The sequence below is a fragment of the Poeciliopsis prolifica genome, unplaced genomic scaffold (genome assembly GCF_027474105.1).
Source record: "Poeciliopsis prolifica strain line A6 unplaced genomic scaffold, Auburn_PproV2 SCAFFOLD186, whole genome shotgun sequence".
NCBI lineage: Eukaryota > Metazoa > Chordata > Actinopteri > Cyprinodontiformes > Poeciliidae > Poeciliopsis > Poeciliopsis prolifica.
Window position 1 is genome coordinate 194,662 of NW_026562561.1, and position 6,000 is coordinate 200,661.

A 6,000-nucleotide genomic window follows, 5' to 3' on the forward strand; every position below is an offset into this window, starting at 1 on the left:
TCTACTGAGTAAAATCTCAAAGAGTGAAGTTTTAAAAGAATAATTCCTTCTGCAGTGCAGATTTAAAATGTCACAGTAAAGTAAAACAAATGAAAGAAGTGATGGTTGAAGCTCTGAGGACGATAATGAGGACGAATCCTCGTCCTTGTCCTCCGGTGAGGACAGGACTCCGGGGTCCCTGATGGCTGCAGGTGTTAATTATGATGATGATGTTTGTTTTGCCAGAGTTCACTGTTTACACATTTGCCATCTTTAAAGATGCTTTTCATTCACACATGCAGCTGAACAAAAGCCGTGGGTTCAAACAGAGCTTGAAATCGATGCATAAACATTTCAGGAGGAACCTGGACAGAAGACGATCGGCTTCAGAGCCTCATCTGCTCTCACATCACTTTCTGCTTCACAACCTCCATTTACAAAGAGAAGAAAGCACATTTCTCCATTCATCCATTTACTCACACAGGCATTCATTTCGCCATTTCTAGCCTCCATCTTTGACGCATGAACACACCCAATTTTTCAGCAAAACCAAGCATTCATCTTTACTCAGAGCAAACAAGGTTAACTGAGCAATAATGGCTTTAACAAGGTACATGGATCCATGGCCCTCTGCTTGTTTTTCATGCTGCGTCTGTTTGAAGTGAAGGTGCGCTGTGATTCCGCGAAGAGTTAAAAATCAATGAACACTGGATGAAAACACTGCTGAATCATTCCCTAAATGAAGCCGTCACATCAGTCATGTTTTCCTGCAGACCGCAACGACTCCATCCATCGCTCCACATCCTTACTTTGAATTTCATTCAACACCAAGTCAGTAACTGCACTCGGATGTTGTGGACATCCTGGAGCTCCTCCAGTCTCTGGTTTCTGTGGATGTGTTGTTGCTCAGCGGTCAGTTTCTCTGGCTTATCACTATATTTTTATGCACTTCTGTTTATGTTGATTCGTGGCTCACCTTCTTGTTGCAGATTAAAATGGTTTCTGATATGTTACTGTTGTTTGAGGAGTTTGCGAGAGCCGCCTTCACTCGCCCAGTGATGTAACTCCACATGCCAACAAATACAGTTTTCTGTTAATCAAATCGTTTGAGTGAAATACCCGGACTGTACCACGCCTAAACTGGTCCAGAAATCAGGAAAGACTCGTGCAAGAAATGCAAATGGGAACGAATCTGGCCTGGGCGGACTGGGAAAGAACCAGTTAGAGCCACACCCCGGAGAGGGAGGCGAAGGCCAGAGGAACGTCCCCAGTGCTGTCCCATCCGGACTTCTCTGGTCGAGCTTAAGGTCCGGTCCTGGGCTGGGTTAGGACGTCAGAGTTCTGCTGGTGTTCTCTTCATGAGCTTCAGGATGCATTGATGACAATCACCACCTCAGGTTTTCCAGGTGTGCCCCATTTTGAGGCAACTGAAGGCCAGTCTGGCCTGGGAATAACTGAGGAATCCTGCAGGAACAGGAAACTCACATGAATCAACTACAAGTATAAACACGACTAAATCCTGACGAAATGTTGATCTGAGCTTCATCTGAATCAGGATTATTTCAGAGCAGACGACCGTCCATACTTCCTTCACCCAGATGATGATCCAGCTTCACTTCTGCATGTTGCCTCCAGCAGGAACGCTCTGCTTTCTGATGAATCGTCTCTGCACACCTGGAGGTGGAGCTGAAACTCAACACCGCAGCAGAGAAAGGAGGGAGCCGCCGACGGGCCGACACCCGGGATTCTTCTCCAGAAGATTCCTGAGAGTCACGCAGACAAAGAGCGCCAGTTCCCCCGGAGTTTCTCTGGAATCTGATCAATGGGCTTGTTGCTGCAGCGACCTTCAGCATGCGAGCAGATAAACACACACACACACACACACGCACACACACACACGCACACACACGCACACACACACACACACACACACACACACACACACACACACACACACACACACACACACACACACACACACACACACCTTCAGCTGAGAGAATGAGTCAGGAAACAAAGAGAAGAGCGATTGCAGGCTGCAGAGAAGGAAGGTCAGCAAACAGAATCAATTCTTGAAAGGTCAGAAACCAGAGTTCAGTTTTTACTTAAATACTTATGAACCTGGTAAAAAACAAACCAAAAGCAGAATGTGTCCTGAAAACGGCTGGTGGACCTTCAGTGGGTCTGTTCATCGAGGCAGGAATCCTCACCGGATCCAAATGATCCCCAGTCCGGTTCTGGTCCACAACCAGAGCCTGACTGGGTCAACGCAGACACGGGAGGTTCTGTTCTGTCTCCGCCCTGACAGACGGTACCGTGGATGTGGGTACAGCCAACAAGACCCAAAGATACTATAACCGGACCTGCTGTAGAACCAGAACCTCAACCACTGAACTGCTTGGAAAACAATCCAGAAACAAGTGTGACTTATTGAGCTGTGCAGAAATTTTGACACCACTTCAAATTCTTTTTTTCACTCGTTGTTGAATGTTTTCTGGGGCGTTTACAGAAATGTTGTCCTCCTCCAGCAGGGCTGAAGAGGAACTGGAGGAAATATTTCCTGAAGAGCGGCGGATCCACTGGGTGGACAGCACCAACGGTTCCTGATCAGTTCATAGAAAACTAGCAGCAGAACCATCCTGCCTGGTTCTGCGGTTAGTGAGCAGAACCAGCATCTGAGTCGCTGACTCAGTTTTGGTCTTAAAGTTTGGTGGACCGACTAATGCTGAAGGTTGTCCACTGTCCCATGATCCACCTGTGATCCATACGTGGGTCGTGGGTCTCGCTGCGGCTCTCTGGAGTCCCGAGGCCTGAGAGTCGTATGGCAACCCTTTCCAGGCTGCTGTTTTGGTTGGATTTACCCAGAATGCCCTGCGCTGTGCTCCACTTCCTGCTTTTGGAGCGGTCTTCGGTCTGCTTGGCGTTCACAGTCTGAGTTCACTTCAACTGAACTCAGACTGAGGTTTGGAGGACCAGACGTCAGAGGTCAATTGGCGTTCATACTCTCCAACCGGACCGGACCGGACCGGACTCTCGAGGTAGACGGACTGGAGTGGGACTGAAGTGGACTGAACCTTTAGTGAACCTGCAGTTTCACATGTTGCTGGATGCTCAGGATGGAAATCATTTAAATGGCGCCGTGTTGCTGGGAATCCGATCGGAAAGAGGAACCGCCTCCAGGTGTGTGTCGGTCCAAAGGTTCTGCCCAGAACTAAACATGCAGATGGAGTTTATTAAGGCCTGATGACAGAGCTTTTCCAGTATCTGTTGTCACTGTTACACACACTGTGTACTCTGGAGGCTGAGCTGCTGGATCAATCCTCACACACACAGATCAATGGCGATTACCTGCAGCCCGGGGCTGTGTGGAACTGCAGTGAGAGGAGTGATGGCTGCAGTGCCAAGGGGCAGCAGCATCACCAACCTTTCATCCACACAGTCCAGATTCTGTACCATCCAGGTCCGGCCCCCCGGTCTCAGACCGGTCTTCACTTCGACAGTTTGCTCTTTACGCTGATCCATAACAAATGCAGCCTTCCTTTTATTACCCAGGTTGAAGGTTCTGCTGAAATGTGAGTTCTGTTTGTAGTTTGGATGATTCTTTTTAAAAAGCCACCATGAAACAAAGCAAAAGGCGTTTTCTGCCTTCCCTCCCACGGAGCCTCTGCCCCGCTGTGAACTCAGCCATGCTGCAGTAAAGCTCTCGTCGTATTTGTTGCAACCAAAGGCAATGATCTGGAGGTCACTTCCAGCCAATCCTCTTAGACGTCCAACCAATCCCGTCTGAAGTGCTTAACGGCTTAAAGCCGGGCCACCCTGGATGGATGAGGGCTCCCTGCTGGAGAACAACGGCAGCCCTGCTCCTCCCTCTGCACCACCGTCTCCCTCTGACAGCTAATTGGGCCGTTTGGCTTCAGATTCATCTCACATTCAACTCAACAGCTGCTTTCTAAAACAAGCCGTGAAGGAGGCGCCTTTTCCGTTTCTCTGCGTTTTCTGAAAGGACGAAGAGCCGAGGGGGTTGAAGTCCACCCGCCTGAGGAGGCTGACCGCTGACCTCTGCAGCGGGTCGGGGAACCGATGGTGTGGAACTGGAGCAGAATCCCCGGGGAGCCGTCAGTCAAAATGAACAACAATAATTCAAGTTGTTTTCGAATCACTTCATGTGTTCATCGTTTCTTTCCTCTTTTCAGGTCCAACATTCACCTGCAACCGAAGGCTGACCCGTTTTAAAAGCAACGTTTCCAATGAATCTGCAGCAACAGGGATGATTCAGCACTGAAGGCTGAAGGACAAAGCAGGAAACATTTCCGCAAAGGTTCTCAGAACCCAGCTTTTATTTTGATAGTCCATTTCAAGGTACAAGGAAGAGCAGAGAAAAGGATTAAAAATTGAACTAAATATTTAGTTCCATTCTAAAATTGAAACTGTGACATTTAAAAAAAAATCAATTACATGGTGAAAATGTTATTATGAAAATATCGCAGACAAAATAAATCAACTTACTGCAGTTAATTTTGAAACAACATGAGAAAACTGTTGTCTTGCTTTATGTAATCTCAGAGATAATTTCTTATAAATATTCAGAAGGAAATCAAAGTCAGATTGTTTTTTTCCAAAGGTTATGATGGAAAGGTTTCATGTGAACTTTGAGTTTAGAGAGGAGGAAGACGAGAGGCTAGCACTACAAGCTAGCAGCTAGCACTACAAGCTAGCAGCAGCTGAGAGCCAGCAACTAGCACTAGAAGCTAGCAGTTATCGCTAGAAGCTATCCACTTGCACTAGAAGCTATCAGCTAGCACTAGAAGCTATCAGCTAACACTAGAAACTATCAGCTAAACACTAGAAACTAGCAGCTAACACTAGAAGCTAGCAATAGAAGCTATCAGCTAGCACTAGAAACTAGCAGCTAACACTAGAAGCTAGCACTAGAAGCTATCAGCTAGCACTAGAAGCTATCAGCTAACACTAGAAACTATCAGCTAACACTAGAAACTAGCAGCTAACACTAGAAGCTAGCACTAGAAGCTATCAGCTAGCACTAGAAGCTATCAGCTAACACTAGAAACTATCAGCTAACACTAGAAACTAGCAGCTAACACTAGAAGCTAGCACTAGAAGCTATCAGCTAGCACTAGAAACTAGCAGCTAACACTAGAAGCTAGCACTAGAAGCTATCAGCTAGCACTAGGAGCTATCAGCTAACACTAGAAAACTATCAGCTAACACTAGAAACTAGAGCTAACACTAGAAGCTAGCAGCTAACACTAGAAACTAGCAGCTATCAGATTTAATCAACCAGCAACTTTATTTTCCTAAGTTTCTCTGGTCAAAGTCAGAAACAGACGTCAGTGTTGATGTAGAGTTGTTTTATTTTCACACTCCATGATTTTCATATTTTTATCCCATTAAAACATTTCTAGTAACAGACGAACACAAAGTGAAGCATAATGTGTCACTGACGATCAATGACTGTGGAGGAACCTATTGGGTCGAGCAGAGCTGGAAGTCTTCACATATCTCTACACAGCATGATGCTGCCACCACCATGTTTCATTGTGAGAGATGGTAAGAAAGTCCAAAAGGCTGAATGTGCACATCTACAGAAGAACTGTAAGAACTGCTGATTCAAACTTTCAACGTGGTTGGTCCCAGGTTCTGCAGTCAGTCATGATGTGGTTCTTTGAGGAACCTTCCTCAGAGAAACAGTTTGTTTTATTCAACCAGAACCTCCCGGTCCATCGACTCTGATCCGTCCTCCGGTCAGAACCGACTTTCACAGACGAGGAGTGCTGGAGTCAGAGAAAAACAAAGTCCATGGAGTCAAACTCCTGTTGAGATGAGGTTGGGTTTATTGTTCCCTGCAGGCCGACCCCATTGATCACACAGGGTCAAAGTTCACGGTAACTTCTTCAGACTCAGACTGTTGATCAATCTAAAACTCTAAAACTGAATAAAATGAACCAAGTTTTCAGCTGAGTTCTCTGTGTGTGTGTGTGTGTGTGGTGTGTGTGTGTGTGT